Genomic DNA, 17,970 nt, shown 5'->3' with positions numbered 1-17,970 from the left:
AATCCCTATGTTGAAATCACTCCTCTGTAGGAAATATCCAGTATGTAGTAGACAGGCATAGGGGCAAGAATTCAGAGCAGTGTGTGAAACAGAATTTTGGAAGAGGAATTGAGGCCCGCACCAGCAGCCTCAAGCAGGCACAGAGCTCAAGCAGCCCAGCTGTAGCCCATCAAAGCATGGGATGGGATGGGAAACACAGTCTGCTTCTAGGCTCTTGCAATCTAGAAGGCATGATTTAATAATATACTGTGAAATTTAGGTTGAGCAACTAAAGCAGACTTATTGCTTTTGCGCAGCTAACCTGCTTCCAAAGAAATCCCGGAAATTTTTGTGTCAAGAAAATGCCCTGGGAAGGGTGGAATAATGTTGATGCCGGATGATGCCCTGTAACCTCTGTGCAAGCAAATCATAATTCTTCAGAGGTTCTGTTTAAATTTGTGGTTATTAAAAAGGCAGGGGGTTGGGAACACAAATGCTTAGGAAGCAGTGATGCTAAATTATCTCCATGCAAATTTTGCGCACGCTAATCAGTATGAGTGTTCAATAAACATGCGTTTCTGGAAGAGCTCAGTGTCTCTGTCACTTTGCACAGCGGCTGCTCTGAAGGGGTGTTTGTGAAGCAATTGCTGTCAGGGGTGGCAGGGATCCAACCCCGTGGAGGAGACCCATTTGCTCAGGTTATTTCCTATAGGGAAATGGGCTTTCCCCCCTCCCCAGCCCTCCAATGGCTACCAGTCACTGTGGCTATGTTTTACCTCCACTGTCAGAGGCATTGTGCCTCTGAAGACCGGTTTGGAAGAGTCGCTGTTGCAGTCATGTCTAGCTTACAGGCTTCCCACAGGTATCTGGTCGGCCCACAACTTTTCATACCACTTTGGGTCCCTCCAGACTGGTGTTTTACTGCAGGCATATTTTAAAACATGTTCTTGACAGAATAACAGTGCGCTAGTTGTGGATTTATTATGCTTCCCTGATGCTATCACATTATTCCTGTCCGGCGCAACAAAAAATAAGAACATTTGTGGTTCAAAATTATTTTAGAGTACTTGAAAAAGCCACTGAGGTTTTGAAGGCACTAGAAGGGAATGTGTGTCGGGGGGGAGGAGACAACTGATTGTTTCTAAGACGAACATCCGTAGAATAAGTTGGCTTAACATGGGGAGGCAAACTAAGGCCTGAGGGCCGGATCCGGTCCAATCGCCTTCTAAATCTGGCCCGCGGACGGTCCAGGAATCAGCGTGTTTTTACATGAGTAGAATGTGTCCTTTTATTTTAAATGCATCTCTGGGTAATTTGTGGGGCATAGGAATTCATTCATTTTTTTTCTTTTCAAAACATAGTCCGCCCCCCCCACTAGGTCTGAGGGACGGTGGACCGGCCCCCTGCTGAAAAAGTTTGCTGACCCCTGGCTTAGGGCAACTTTCTGTTCTTCCTTTCTCTCTCTCTAATGTATTTGTACTAGTCCATTGTGACACTGGCAATGGGCTGTACATGTTCCAGGGTGAAGGAAGCACCAGAGACAGGCAGGTGGTGGGTAACCAAGGTGGGCTTGCGGTGATGGGAGCATTGGGCTGCACAGTCAAGCAGGGTGGAGAGAGTGAATAAGCTAGGCTTGCAGCACAGAGCAGGTTGAGTGAGGGGTCTGGGTGCAGTAGTGCAGGTGAGGTGCGGAGGTTTGGTGAGAAAATGGGGAGGGGCTTTGGCAAGAAGTAATGGGGAGTGGTCTTTGGTGAGGAATAAGGGGGAGGCAGCATTGCAGGGAGGGTTGGACCCTCCGAATTGAGCAGTGGCATCAGCCCCTATGTTGTTTGTGGTGCCTCGGGTTACAGACGCTTCAGGTTACAGACTCCGCTAACCCAGAAATAGTACCTCGGGTTAAGAACTTTGCTTCAGGATGAGAACAGAAATCGCGTGGTGGCGGTGCGGCGGCAGCGGGAGGCCCCATTAGCTAAAGTGGTACCTCAGGTTAAGAACAATTTCAGGTTAAGAATGGAAAAATTAAGTTCTTAACCCAAGGTACCACTGTACTGTATAGCAACATTTTTATGCTACTTTAGTGTTCAATGTGCTTCACATACATGATCTCAGTACCTTGTGTGGAAGTCTGGTAAGGTGGGTCAGTATTATTAGTCCCCTCACATGGCAAATGGAGGAGCTGAGCTTTCATAAGACTACCTGGTAAGTTTATGGTAGAGGTGAGACTTGAATGTCCTGTTTCACAGCTGAGTAGTTAATCCCAAGTATAGTCCCTTTTCTAGACAGCATCTTGAGAAGTAGAGACGTCACCTTGCCAACTAAGGTCCGTATAGTTAAAGCCATGGTTTTCCCAGTAGTGATGTATGGAAGTGAGAGCTGGACCATAAAGAAGGCTGATCGCCGAAGAATTGATGCTTTTGAATTATGGTGCTGGAGAAGACTCTTGAGAGTCCCATGGACTGCAAGAAGATCAAACGCATCCATTCTTAAGGAAATCAGCCCTGAGTGCTCACTGGAAGGACAGATCGTGAAGCTGAGGCTCCAGTACTTTGGCCACCTCATGAGAAGAGAAGACTCCCTGGAGAAGACACTGATGCTGGGAAAGATGGAGGGCACAAGGAGAAGGGGGCGACAGAGGACGAGATGGTTGGATAGTGTTTTCGAGGTTACCAGCATGAGTTTGACCAAACTGCGGGAGGTAGTGGAGGACAGAGGTGCCTGGCGTGCTCTGGTCCATGGGGTCACAAAGAGTCGGACACGACTAAACGACTAAACAACAACAACAATAGTCCCTTTTATTGTAGTGTGTCCTTAGCCACTAGTCATCATTGTTGCCATAAACGTATTTGTACGTTCACATCTGAAAATGTGGAAACAGTGAAAATGTGGTCAGTATGTTGTTATTATGCACACACATACACACCTAAATTGTGAAAGGGGCTGTTACAATGTAATGTAAATGCCGGAGAGAAACCACTAAACTTCTCTAGAAATAATCACAATTGTCTTACCACATATTGGACATATAACAAACAGCAATCTATGCGCTAGGCCCTTGCCTCCATGCTATGAACAGTAATGCACATGGTAGACTGGAGTAAGGGAGAAGGCTTGGGTGTGGGTGGGTGCATGTATGTGTAGATGAGGCAAATATTTCCCTGTAAGGGCGACACTTAGCGCAAGAATGATTCTATACTTGGTACAGCAGATACACAACACCTAAGAACTTGCCATACACACATTCATTGCGGCAGGAATGGAATTTTCTGTGCTATAAGACACCACACACCGAACACAAGAAAACAGCAATGGGTGCTATCCAACTGAATAGATCCACTGAACAAGGATTTCAGCTTGTACAACGAAACTTCCCCTCCCTCTTCTTTCCCTGCACCCCTCCACCCCCACCAACACCCTTCCCAAATCTGTTCTGGAGGGTTGTGGGGAAACTCTGAACAGATCTGGGGGGCATGAGGGCTGTGAGGAAAGGACGGGGGTGAGTGGGTGGGTAACGTTCCTTTGTGCAGCCAAACATACTTGCGCTAGCAGATGTATTCAGATGGGTGAATATACCTGCAACAGAAATGCTACTCTGAGGAAAGACATCTGGGTCCTGTGCAACAAACGCTACAGTTATTCCATGACACAAATAACTGTGTGAGACGGCACAGAAATATGCATGTTAGCACGCAACAATGCATACTCCCACCTACTTATCTCCAAGCTCGCATTGTATGGGTGTGCTTGTGTACATTTGTGTGTATTCATAGCGCATTTCCTGCGTGACATTTGTGTCTGTGTGTAGGTATGAGCGTTTGTGAGTGGGCAGTTATATACAAACACTGCGATGAGCATGTATTGTGAGTGGAGAGTGTGTGTGTGTGTCTATGCATATTTTCCTAGATCTCCTTTCCCCTTTCCAGCCCCTGACTGTGCACACTCTGGTGTGAATCCCATCTCTCTCACCGTCCCGATGACACAAGAGCCTGGATTACAGTGTGCACTGCTGACGGCAGAGTTTGGTCCTATCTAAACATCCCCCTTGACGCTTCCTGCCACGTCAGAGCTACTGGGGTGGGGGGAGAGAGAGCTGGCATGTCCAACCACAGAGTTATGACTCTCCTGGGGGCTGGACAGGGGAGCTATAACCACAAGGAGCAGCAGTTCACAGACAACAAGCAGCCTAACCTTAGGCGATCTGATCGCTAGGTAGGTCAATGACGGGTAGACAAATATGAGCAGATGGATGTGCAGAAAGGCAACTCTTTTCAACATCTATTATACCACGCATGGAGTAAATTCTAAAAAATGCATTTGAGAAGCGTTTTTAAGACCACACACAGCACATTAAATGAAGTTCTGAGAGTCGTACATATTGGCACACTCAACTACAGACAGAAAACAGGTTTAAAAACAATCTGCTTGGAGATTTTGATTGTTGTTATTTCAAAAGAAAAGTTAATGACTGTTAATTGATTAAAGTTAATTATTACATCATTCGCCTTGCCCTTCCTACAAGGAGCTCACACACATACCTTCATCCTCACGACAATCCTGCGAGGGAGGATCGGCTGATAGGTGAGGGACTGGTCCCACATCACAAATACATGGGGAATTTAACACGGATCCCTATGGTCATATCCCACGATACATTTCAAACACAGAAGCATCAATGAACACATTTATAATACAGTTTTGTGTGTGTGTGCACGCGCAAGCGCGCAATTGTAATGGAGAAGGCACAGGAGAACTTTCCACTGGATTGCGATTGATGTAAAAAGAAATGCCGAAACTCTCACTATATTTGTGGTTATTTGATAAACCACACTGTAAAGCCTTTTTTACCTGAACTAGGTTTTGGTGGCTCATTAAAATGTAGGATAGAGGTGGATGCTGAGATACTTTATCTGGTTAGGTGGTTTTTGATGTACTGACACCCACATGTGGGATTGCAGGGGGGGCGTTAAATAAATAAAGTGGGTATAGTTATGAAACTGAGTAAACTGAGGTAAACTCTGAGTATTGGTATTACCCCCTCCCAATACCTATATTCAGTTTAAAAATACATATTAAATGGACAAATGGAAAGGAGAGCCATAGGAGGAGGGACGTGTGTATTCCACAATCAGAATGAAACCAGAACAGCCCTGCTGCTGGATCAGGCCCATGGCCCACCTAATCCACCACTCTGTTCTCTCTGCGTCCAACCAGGTGGGAGGCTTGAAAGAAGCACCTGGAGGCAACAGCAACACTCTTCCCTTGAGATTCCTGGCAAGTGATATTCAGAGGCACACTGCCTCTGACATAACCATCATGGCCACTGAAAGCCTTATCCTCTGAGAATTTCTCTAATCCGGTCCCACTTAACGATGCAACCACATTGCTGTTGTTTTTCTCTCCCAGGATGTTAACTACAGGCCCCGTCCACACTTGTTGTTTGCTCCAGTTCGGCAGCAAAGATCGAGTTTTCCTGGGGAGAAGCGACGGGGGAAGCAGAAGTCTGGCTGAGCCCTAACTCACCAGAGAGAAAGGCTTAGCCTAGCCATCTCCCTGAGCTAACATTTTATGTGGGTGAGTAGGTGAGAGGGGGTGAATTACAAACAAAAACCCACATGACCCTACCCTGTACCTGGAACCCAAAGTGTTCCGCTACCTCATCCTGCCTCATGCTCAGAATCCGTAGCCTGTGGTTGAGTGCATGGGCGGCCGAGTGCCAGGTTCCAGGACGGGGCTAAGAGAGGCAATCGGGCGAAAAGCCGCTGATGCAAAAGCAGGAATGTGCAGTATGTCAACAGCTCCGGGAATCCGGGCTGAGCGCACCCTCCAGGAAGGGCACACGCTGGGAAAGCAACGGCAGGTGCTGTCCCATAAGCGCCGTCTGGGAAGCAGGATGACTCAGTAGAATTGTTCGCAAATACACCTCAAGCATGACCTCCACCTGGGCTCTCTTGGTAAAAAAAGGTAAAGGACCCCTGGATGGTTAGGTCCAGTCAAAGGCTTTTCAGGCTGAGGGAGCTGGTGTTTGTCCACAAACAGCTTTCCGGGTCATGTGGCCAACATGACTAAACCACTTCTGGCACAATGGAACACCGTTAAGGAAACCAGAGCGCACAGAAATGCCGTTTACCTTCCCACCACAGTAGTACCTATTTATCTACTTGCGCTGGTGTGCTTTCGAAGTGCTAGTTTGGCAGGAGCTGGGACACAGCAATGGGAGCTCACCCCGTCGCAGGGATTCGAAATGCCAACCTTCTGATCAGCAAGCCCAAGAGGCTCAGTGGTTTAGACCACAGAGCCACCGGGGTCTTCTCTTGGTAGCCAAGTATTGTCACCCCCTAGAAACCCAGGAAGTTGCCTTGTGTTGGGTCAGGTTACCCCAGTATTGTCCGCTCTGGATGTCAGGTGTGAGACAGGGAAGGGTCTTCCCCCATCTTCTGCTACCTGATCCTTTCGAAACCTTCCAGCTGGGGGAATAACCTGGGACCTTCTGCAAGCAAAGTGGCTTCCCTATCTAGACCCTCCCCAACTGCATGCTGCTGAGATGTCAGTCCTAGCCTACAGATGCCTACTGTATCCCAGCTTGAATTCCTTCCTCCTCTCATCTCCACCAAGGCATCCAATCTCCAATTTGCACCTCTCCACCCACACATCCTGCCATGAATTCTGGGCTTTCCCCAGTCCTACCAACATCCTTCGATCTTGATTCCCAACACACAGATTTCAACATATCAGGTTAAAGCCTGTGGATCCTGTTCATCTCTCTCTCTCTCACCCCCCACGGCCCCTCGCCCCTCGCCCCCCGGCCCTTGCCTTGAACATGGTCCAAGTACAAACAACAGAGAAACAGTGTTCCTGGCTAGAGAGAATTCCTGGGTTGTGTGGAAAATCTGCTGAATCAGCATCTGGGATTAAAGAAAATGTGCAGCAGACACACAACTCTCTCTCTCTCTCTCTCTCTCTCTCTCTCTCTCTCTCTCTCCCCTCCATTCCCCGTTTGGTCTACCTATTTGTGCCAGGAGGCCTGCAGGATCCTCACAAACACCCTTATGCAAAAGTGCCAAGTGTCCCCTCCCTTCAGAGACAGAGACCCAGCTTTTGTCCAAACCTTTTCGTGATGCTGGCAACGGAGGGGGTGCAGGGAGGGGGACTGCCGTGTGGTTTGGCTACGGAGTTGGGGATTTGCGTTGGTTTAGAGGGGAGGCTGGGTGGGGGGGGGGACAGAGAAGAAGGACGGGGAGGGAGAGCATCTTGTACTCCATGCAAGTAATAGGACACACGTATACATTTGCAGCCACACACGTCAACGCATTCAAGCCCAAGCTTACAACGCTTCCAGCAGATCTATGCACAAAGGAACACCAGCCAGGGCATCTATATGGGCTGAAGGCTGAAGTTCTGCGAGGGTTTCAGAACAAGCAAATTCTGAATTGCACCCTGTGTTTGGAAATACATGGGGACTGAGCTGTGTGTTCCACTGTGTCTAGGGGCCAGTGGAACACCAGCCATCATTAAGGCAGTGTGACTGGTGCAGCTGCCCAGAGCACAGCTCTCTTCTGTGTCTACCCACATTTGCCTGTGTGAAGCAGGGGAATGGAAGAAAATCTGTTTGTACATTGGACTGTCTGGCCCAGTTCAGACATCATACTAAAGTATTAAACCGTGGTTTAGCATAACAAGAACAAGCCACAGCAAACCCTGGGCTTGTGCACTCCCATATACCAGTCTAGCATAGCTGTGAGAAGCAGCAAAAAGGTAAAGGTAAAGGTACCCCTGCCCGTACGGGCCAGTCTTGACAGACTCTGGGGTTGTGCGCCCATCTCACTTAAGAGGCCAGGGGCCAGCACTGTCCGGAGACACTTCCGGGTCACGTGGCCAGCGTGACAAAGCTGCATCTGGCGAGCCAGAGCCGCACACGGAAACGCCGTTTACCTTCCCGCCAGTAAGCGGTCCCTATTTATCTACTTGCACCCGGGGGTGCTTTCGAACTGCTAGGTTGGCAGGCGCTGGGACCGAGCAACGGGAGCGCACCCCGCCGCGGGGATTCGAACCGCCGACCTTTCGATCGGCAAGCCCTAGGCGCTGAGGCTTTTATCCACAGCACCACCCGCGTCCCCTGTGAGAAGCAGCAAGGAGGAGTGTAAAAGTTTTTGGCTCTGATTTAGGTGAACCACAGCTTCTTGTGCTAACCAAACAACCCCCCCCCCCAATGATTAGTCTTCTTTCACACAAGTGAACTTCAAACCATGGGTTATGAACTGACTTATTTAGGCAAGTCACATTAACCACAGTTTAGAGTTCAAACACAGCAGCAAAATCAGCAGCAAAACTTCCTGAACTCTTCAGAGGAGAGGGACATAGGAGAGGGAAGTGTGCAAGGCTCACCATGGCTTATTCTCATTACACCAAGCTATTGTTTAGGCCCATGACATCTGAATATAGACACTGTGGGGCAAATTGGCCGTGCCTTGTTTTCGCCACGGAGTGGATCAATTACTGCTTGCTTTTGCAGCTTCCTGCATGTTGCCTGAAATAACAGTATTTTCAAAGTGTCTTAAAGTTCATGTAAGGGACAAAACCAAAAGACAACAATTTTGAACTGTGTCATTTTTGCTGGAAGATTGAAAAGGTGTGTGGGTGTGGAGTTACAGATACAGTGGTACCTCGGGTTAAGTACTTAATTCGTTCCAGAGGTCTGTTCTTAACCTGAAACTGTTCTTAACCTGAAGCACCACTTTAGCTAATGGGGCCTCCTGCTGCCGCCGCACCGCCGGAGCACAATTTCTGTTCTCATCCTGAAGCAAAGTTCTTAACCCGAGGTACTATTTCTGGGTTAGCGGAGTCTGTAACCTGAAGCATATGTAACCTGAAGTGTATGTAACCCGAGATTCCACTGTATGTAAGTCTGTGCAGGGTGCAGAAATGTCTAATTATCTAAACGAGGGGGGGGGGGGCTTTTTTAGACAGAGAGACACGTGTCCTCATGGTGATCTTCCAGGGGAACACATGCCAATGTAGGTGGTGGAGGCAGGGACAAAAGCTACATTCCAGCCACATAAGACTGATGGTTACATACCTCTTTTCACCTTCCATATGGGCAAAAAAGAGGTGTTATCCCAGTCAGGTAAATGTACGCAAGGATGGTGCAGAGCAGAACTGGCCAGGGGACAATAGATGTGGCCTGGGGAGAAGGTCTGGGACAGCCCTTAGTTTGTAATGCTCAAAAGTTACCTGAACTGTATGGGGAGCAGCTTCAAACAAACATGTACAGCCATGTACAGCTGCCTCCTCACTTTGCTTCAAGGGCTTCCCCTGTGGTTGCTCAGATCCATCCATCCATCCATCCATCCATCCATCCATCCATAATTATGCAGTATTTGCATGCCTCCTTTCCATAGTTAAACCATGCTCAAGGTGGCTTACAGCATGAAACAAAAATACCATTACAAACTTAGCAAAACTAGTTCTAAACAATAAACAAAACATCAAAAAGTACACAGCCAAATTAAACCATTTCCACATAAATAATAAAATCTAAAGATATATATCTATATCCATAACAGCAACAACCCCCCCACACCCAGCAGAACCCCCTCTAAACAACATCCCAACCCCAAAGTCTGTACAGCAGTTTCTGCTTTTGTAGTTGGAGTCAGTCCGGGATCCGCCCTCCCAGGCCAGGTGGGAAAAGGCCTGCAAGGCAGAGAGCAGGTCTTCCAGGACTCACAGCCAAGAATGGTCAGCCTGGAGGCCTTCAGATGTGCCTGTGGGCGCCAGTATTGACCTAGCAGTCAAGGAAAGCACACTCTGCATATGTTCTGATGCTATTTCTTATCAATTCCCAGCATATTTCCGTAATTAAGCCCAGCACTGGAAACAGAAAGCTGGCCCAGTGTCCTGAACACAACTCTAGTATCTCCTTTGGCGCAATTCCCATTTTTCACTTTTTACTGTAACCTGCCACCAAACCTCAGGTGCATACAACTTTCCCTGTTTACCCTTGCCACAGTTCCCTTCCCCACCTCTGCGCTGAACTTTAGATTGTAAGCTCCTCCGTGCCCTCTGCAAAGAGTACTTCATGCTTCTATATTAATAGTAATTATTACGGTTGTCGTTGTTATTGATGACGCTATTGCATCCTCTCGTGTTGTGTACTAGAGCCCAGGGGAAGAAGCCACAGCACGGAAGCCTGACAGTGTGCATGACCTTTGAGCCAGCCTCAAAGGACGTGACTTCATTCCTTTTGCTTTATAGCAGCCTTCAGGGAATCCCCCGGCCAAAAAGGAAAAAAAAAACCAAAACAGAATAGCAACCCCTTCTGCCATGTTCCAAGTCCCCATTGCCAGCCTGGTTTTGGCTCCTGCGCGACAGGGAATCCCGTGCAAAAGGAAGGCTGGCTTCTTGTCCGGACTGGCGTCTAGACATTCCAGGGGAATCCGGGACGCGTTGCCAGGGGTGGGGTCACTTTTTGGGCACGGCGGTTAGACTCTTGAGGTTGCTGCGCTCATGGGGCGGATGAGTCGTTCCAGCAAGTCCGTGTCATTTTTTGCGCTGAGACGGAAAAGTTCTTAGCTAGCAGGTGACGGAGCTGAAACAGCCATGGTGGGAGGCTCCCGTGTGTGTGTGTGTGTGTGTGTGTGTGTGGCAACTCTCCCTATTCTTCAGCAAGACGAGGTATTCAGCAGCAGATGCTGCCAAATGGCTGGTGAAAGACCCTTCCGCATTTTGACAGATGAAAATAAGCACTGCGCTGCACGAAGCCAAAAAAAAAAAAAGAAGTCTTAAAACAGACTTGGGAGTGAGTGGGTGGGTGGGGAGCAGCTTCTTGGGGGAGGCAGGGGTACAGAGACGTGCCAACACACCCCAGGAACAACCCGGGCTGTGAACATCAAAAGCCAGCCAGAGTCCTGCAATGCTGAAGGCAAGCTCTAAACTTTTGGATGCCACAAACATTCCGTCAGTTTAGGATTTCAAACAGAAGGCTCCGAAGGAATTAATTTCTGTCTCAAAGGAGGGAAGGGGAGGGGGGTATCTGTACCCACAAGGCCAGCCCCTAGTCCGTGCATTCATTCCCTCCCGCAAGGTCACGTATCCACGCACCCTGCCCTTCTCTGATGCACTGAGCTTGTTCCCTTTATGCTCTAAGCTCGTCCTGTTCCCTCTTCCATCCTCCCCTTCTCCTAACTCCAAAGAAGGGGGGTTGTCAATCACTCAGGGCTGGTTCTAGGCTTTTGTGGGTCCTCCTCCTCAACGCAGCTTGCCCCCACCACCCCATATTGGCGGCTTGGGCCCAGAAACAGAAGAGAGGGAGGCTGAATGGCTGGCAGCTGCAGCTCCTCCTGCTTGCTATCGCCCCATGGTGGACATGGGCCCAGAGGGTGATCAAATAGTTGCTTCCCTTCCTTGCTGCCAAGGCAATTGCAGAGGCTCCAGTTGGTGCTGGGCCCTAGCAGACGCTTGCCTAATGCCAAGCACTGAGGCCGGGCCTGCTGTCAGTCACTGTTACTACGACTACACACACCCGCAAAGCAGCATGGTCCCAGCCGAAAAGTGGTTGGGGAGTAGGCCCATTGGTTGCTAGGCAACCCACAAAGAGCTGCCTTTTGGCTTCTGGCTCTAGGGGAATAGAGGTTCTTTGCTGTTGCCTAGCAACTGAAGGGCCCCCGACCTCCACTTTATGTCAAAGAGGTGGCTTCTTCCAGCTGTTCCTGGAACCCCAGAGAGATATCCATGCAGTGAAGGCACTGTCCCACTAGCCTTCGGCCGGTCAGCCCCCAACTACAACTAGCCTGGAGGCTGCCACTGGCCCCTACCTGCCCTCTCTTCAGCCTCAGTGCTGCCCTTGCAGAATTCAGCCAGGGAGAAAATGTGAATTAGTTGGCTCTGCTTGCCATTGACTTTGGCTTCACCAAATGTTGGCCTCCTTGTCTCTCGCCCAATGGGTATCATCACATCAACCCCCAGTGTAGCCATGTGACCCAACAGTAAGCCCAGTCCTGAATGCATATCACAAAAGAGATAAGCCCACCCTAAGGCCATCGGTGCTAAAAGCTACTGGGTGACAAGAGAGCCAGGGTGGGCATGGTGGTCCTGGGTTCAAATCCCACGGAGAGTCTCTCCACAATTCTCTGCAGAAATAAACATGCATCAACCTGGCACGGAGGTTTTTGCTCTACATACATGTGCTGGAAAACTACCACTGGTTCCCTGCATACTCACAGAGTAAGAAACCTGCTCCAATGGAAGCAGCTGCAAAAAAGTGCCAATTGTCCCCATCTGTAAAATAGGCATAATAGTGGCATAGCTCAAGGGGTTGCAGTGAAGACAAGGTAGCATATTTTTGAAAAGGAGGAGGTGGTGCATGCAATATGACACATAAGTGTGCAGCAGCAAGGATTGTATTCTGAAACAGAGAAGTTTGAAATTTAGCTCATCAGCTGTTGCAGAACCCTGGGATCATTTCCCCTACTTCTCATTGACTTCTGCCAGGAGCTGCAAATTATTTGGTGCAAGATTCTGACAGGTGCCAGTAGGCTTTGCCTAATTCCGTCACTTCCGCTGCTCTGAAGTTTCACGCTACGTTTCTCAGCAGCACCAGCCCAGCTCAACCTACAAACCTCACTACTCCTGGAAAAGCCAGGAACCCCAGCTCCCAGAATCCCTTGCTCCCACTTTTTGGCCACAGAATCCCAAGAACCTTCTTTGCAAGCCTTGAAGGAAGGTCTGAGGGGTGGCTGGAGGAAGTGAAGTGGGGAAGAGAGTAAAAGAGTCAGACGGCTCCTAACAAAAGGGTGTATCCTTCTGCACTCTGTAGGTCCCTTTTCAGAGAATTTGGCCCAAGCCAGCACATTCCGACTTTGAACCAGCTGCCTCCGTGAGCTCTCCGAGGCATCCCCCCTACAAAGGGCTCCAGGCTTTTCCCTCCCTTGGAGCTGGCCAGCCAGACCTCCAGCACCATCAGACAAGCTAAGCCTCCGCTGTTCCATTCCTCGCTCACTCTGAACTCTTGCCCAGTCTGAGGTTTGGGAGGCAGCCTACTTGAGGGGGAAGCAGAGCCAATTCCTGTCCCACTCCCTACCATCCTCTCCTCCCTCCCTCAGACGGAGCCGTGATCCTGCTCCCCTTCGGTAGCTTCCCAACCACCACCACCACCACTCCCGGCTCTCCAGAGGACCCAGGAGTCCTGGCTCCCGGCCACCTTCATTCTGGCCCATTAGGCTGGGATTGAACCAGCCCTTTTCCCCCTCCCGCTTTTGGCCACCAAGCCAAGGGTGTATGTGTGTGTCTTTTAAATGTTAGCCTGCTTCTAGACAATGGCAAACTTTACATTTGCGTGAATGCCGGTTAACGTAACTCTGACGGTTCAGCCGCAGGACTATCTCACTCCCCACAACAACAACAACAACACAGTTGCTTCACAACAAGTAGCGCTCCCGTTCTGCTCCGCTCCCCTTGGGTTGGAACGGCATCTGTAAACCACCCAATCCACAATGGTTTTGTTTGCATTTTCCCCATCCTCCTGGGCCGCTGCCTGGTGCGCAGGGTGTTCCCTCTCTGCTGTGACTCTACTTAGAGGGCCCCGGTGGGTTTGTGGTTGATTCAGACAGGACGATTGTGGCCGCGACCTCCTGTTTTCATCACAGCGGCTTGTCGTCTGTCCCAACCGGAGGGTGTGAGGCCATCACGGCGGGAGCAAAAAGCCAAGTCCCGGCCGCAAGGAACGATAGGGAGTTCAGCCCTCGAGGCCTGGAGGACCCAGGCACAGGGAAGATGCCCCCTTTTAAGCATGGGTGGCATCAGCAGCGGGTAAGTGTGGGCTGAAAGGCATAGCTCCCCACCTGCTAGGGAGGGCTAGGACTTCCCATGCACATTAGCTACAGAAAGTGTTGGTGTGGTTATAGGATGCTGCTTCGTAGCCACTATTGTCTACTCTGACGGGGGGAGCAGCTCTCCAGCTTCTCAAGCAAAGAGGTATTCCCCAACACCTGCTCACTTAATTTTGTTTTTCATCTGGAGATGCTGGGGATTTTCTGCGTGCAAAGGATGTGCTCTAACCCCGAGCTTCAGTTCCAGGCATACAGATCTATAGCCACAGATTTCATAAGGTGCTGGTTTCGACCTATAAAACCTTATGGGGCTCAGGACTCCAATATTTTAAGGACCGCCTCTCTCCACATGAACCAACTCAGATGCTGCATTCATTATCCAAGGCCCTTCTCTGTGTGCCTCCTCCAAGGAAGCTGTAGAGGGTGCTGACACAAGAACGGGCCTTCTCAGTGGTGGCTCCCCATGTGCAGAACACTCTCTCCAGGGAAGCATACCTGGCACCTTCACTGTTTATTTTTAAGTGCCAAACAAAAGCATGTGTCTTCCACCAGACCTTTCTTTGGCCTTTAATTATCTGAGGTCTCTTTTAGTGAGTAGGTGGCATGTGTTAGTCCTGCCTTTTTAGAAATATGAGCATGTTTTTAGCTTTTTGTTGGTTTTAATGTGTGCACCATTTTTAAAAGTTGCTCTGGGTTTCTTTTTGTAAAGCAACCCAACTAATAAGTGCAACAAACAAACAAACAACAACAACTACATGAAGTATTTGGAAAAAGAACCACCTTTGCTTTGGAAACCCTATTCCTAGGACTGACTTATTCCTGCAAGTGAATGAGTTGGCACAGTGCTGATGTAGCAGAATGAACTGCACCGCTCCAGACCTCACGAAGGCAGTCACATTTCTGAACGTTCCCCTATGTTAAAAACTATCTGCCAATTAGAAAATGACCACAGGCTGATAAAGGACTGGGATACTTTCTCCCTGATGTGCTAGTTTTTGATTTGCAGTGAGATTGTGTTGATTTTGACCCACCCCACCCCCATGATTTGTAATTAGATCTGTAATTCTGCACTGCAATGCAGTGTGTAAGGGTGCACTGCAGAGCGGTGTCAGATGTTGCTGGCATCTCAATGGTAAAAGTCCTGTGACTTTGATGCAGACTAATAACACACTCATTTATGTCTACCCATGAGTAAGTGCCACTTAATTCAGCCGGACTTAAAGGTAAAGGTAAAGGGACCCCTGACTGTAAAATCCAGTTTCGGATGACTCTGGGGTTGCGCCGCTCATCTCGCTTTTACTGGCAGAGGGAGCCGGCGTTTGTCCGCAGACAGCTTTCCGGGTCATGTGGCCAACATGACTAAGCCGCTTCTGATGAACCAGAGCAGCACACGGAAACAACGTTCACCTTCCCGCCGGAGCAGTACCTATTTATCTACTTGCACTTCGATGTGCTTTTGAACTGCTAGGTTGGCAGGAGCTTGCAGGTAAATGCATACAGGACTCTAAGTCAGTCACACTTTTGTCCCATTGAAACAAATGGGGTTAAAGCATGGGCAACTCACAAAGCAAATCGTCATGTCTACTCAGAAGTAAATCCTACTTTACTCCAAGGTAAGTGGGTTAAGGAATGCAGCCTGAGGTTACGATCCAATACCCTTTGGATTTGTCTAGGAGGCAGCCCCATTAAACTCAGTGAGTCTTACTTCTGAGTAGAAGTGTGTACTGGAAGTCTGATTCCAATTGTCTATATTTTGCACTGACAGACAGAAAGTGGGAAAAGTTGAGTTTATTACCAGTATAACCCCACTGAGGCAGAACTGGACCTTCCTGTTGCTGAGAGCCCTTTCTCTCTCTCTTTTAAACCTTACCCAAAGAAATGATCATGAGGTAGTCTTTTAAAACACATTGCTTTTTCAGAGTTTTGTAGGAAATGGAGCTACTACTTACCCTGAAAAACAGAGGAGGGTGCTTGAGGTTTTCAGGGCAACGTGGAGCAACCCTTACATAACTCAATGGAAAAGGTCGGAGTTCTTTATATTGCTTCTTCTTTGCTGAGTGTTCTGCAGAGATCCTTCCCTCTAGGCAACAACCAGCCAAACACTTTGGTTCCCACAGTGAGTAGGCCATTATCCTTCCACTTTAAGGATTGCAGCTCTGCAAAGGGAATGAATAGGGGCCTCCAACAACTCTCAGAGCCCTTTGAAGAACTGCAGCTCCCAGAATCCTTTGGGGGACGCCATGACTGTTTAAAGAAGCAGCATCGAAATGTATTGTGTCAATGCGGCCTTAATTATATGTTGAAGACTATGCCCACAAACAGCAACACCCAGCCAGGCTGGAGGGTCCCTTCTGTCTTTCACAAGAGTAACCTAAAGTCGCTGTTTATCTCCTACCAATGAGAGACGCTGCAGTTGCCAAATTTCTATGCATCTAAGAAAGATGTGGGGCTGGGAGAGGTGACTATGTGGGGCTGGGAGAGGTGCCTATGTGGGGCTGGGAGAGGTGCCTGGTAACATCAGGTAAACTGAGGGATCTCAATTTTAGAAATAACTGCTCATCTTTTTCCTCCAAAAAGGGGTTGGCGACCTCTAGTGCCCAAAACCTGTGACTGCGCCAGTTTAAAAGAGGGCAAAAGCTAATAAATACATAAATTGAGTGCAAAAGCAAATAAATAAGTAAATATAAAGTTGCTGTTTGCCAAAGCAATGGTCAGCACAAGTTGGTCTCCAGCTGTCAGTAACCCCAGGAAGCATTGCCAGTGGTCGGGGATGATGGAAGCTGGAGTCCAAAAACATCTGGAGGGCCACAGGTTCCCCAGCCCTGACTAAACCCACAGTTCTGTTTCCCACAGTAGCCAATCAGATGCTTCCAGGAAGCCAACAAGCAAGGCATGAGGGCAATATTCCTTCCCGGCTGTTGCCTCCCTCCAGCAACTTGCATTTTCAGGTATACTACTGTTGAACATCTAAGGGACTTGGGTGGCACTGCGGGTTAAACCACAGAGCCTAGAACTTGCCGATCAGAAGGTTGGTGGTTCGAATCCCCGTGATGGGGTGAGCTCCCGTTGCTCGGTCCCTGCTCCTGCCAACCTAGCCATTCGAAAGTACATCCAAGTGCAAGTAGATAAATAGGTACCGCTCCGACAGAAAGGTAAACGGCGTTTCCGTGCGCTGCTCTGGTTTGCCAGAAGCGGCTTAGTCATGCTGGCCACGTGACCCGGAAGCTGTACACCAGCTCCCTCGGCCAATAAAGCGAGATGAGCGCCACAACCCCCGAGTCAGCCATGACTGGACCTAATGGTCAGGGGTCCCTTTACCTTACTGTTGAACATGGAAGTTCCATTTATTTATTGTGGTGAATTACCACTGACATACCCGTCTATTCTCAAAGTATTTGTCTATCCCCCTTCTAAGTCTTCTAAAGTAGGGGGCACCACTCCAGATTCCTTAATTTAATTATGTACTGTGTGAAGAAGCACTGGGTTTTGCCCTTCCTAAGTCTACTGTTCCTCAATTTCATTGAGTGACCTCAATTCTTAGTATTTGGGAGAGGACAAAGGCTCAATTCATTTTTTCCACACCATGCTTAATTATATAACCCCCCTCCTTAACTATCCCCCCCCCAAACAAAACATTTTTGCTAAACTGTTAGCATTATAATGATGCAGCATTTTCAGTTTCCTAAATCTCATTCAGTTGCTCAACAAGTATCTGCAATTCCATGTTGCAGAAGAAAGTACTGAGGTTGAAGTAACCTCTAATCCCACCGCGAGTGGGGCTCCTCTGTACCTCCATTTGCCCTGCAGCTTTCCCCTAGGTAGGAAAACCAGCAGTTTTCCAAGGGAAAGCTGTGGGGCAAATGCAAAACTGCTTGGATCCTCCTTGATTTCTAGGCGCAGGGAAAGTGTGGCTGAGCCCCAAGTCTTGATGCCACCTCCACTCCATCTACTCTAATTCCAGGACCATGGGCAGATCCACACCATACATTTAAAGCACATGACCCCTGCCCAAAGAATCCTGGGAACTGTAGTTTCCCATTCGCAGAGCTACAACCCACAGCACCCTTAACAAACTACATTTCCTAGGATTCTCTGGGGGAAATCACGTGCTTTTAAATGTGGGGCACGGGGAGTTGCAAGGGATACTGGAGCATTTCAGGATAGGATGTGG

The 17,970-nt window shown here is 48.8% G+C and overlaps 1 protein-coding gene across 1 annotated transcript in view; it reads right to left on the bottom strand.

Annotated features, from left to right (window-relative positions):
• RPL28 (ribosomal protein L28) overlaps positions 1-12,631 on the bottom strand; it is a 95,586-nt gene extending 82,955 nt beyond the window's left edge. Inside the window, exon 1 of the mRNA XM_077917054.1 lies at positions 12,627-12,631. The gene's annotated coding sequence lies outside the window, so the exon portion shown is untranslated. The remainder of the gene's footprint in view (positions 1-12,626) is intronic.
• Between the last annotated feature and the right edge of the window lie 5,339 nt (positions 12,632-17,970).

The sequence above is a fragment of the Podarcis muralis genome, chromosome 13 (genome assembly GCF_964188315.1).
Source record: "Podarcis muralis chromosome 13, rPodMur119.hap1.1, whole genome shotgun sequence".
NCBI lineage: Eukaryota > Metazoa > Chordata > Lepidosauria > Squamata > Lacertidae > Podarcis > Podarcis muralis.
This window is presented reverse-complemented; position numbering and strand designations above follow the sequence as displayed.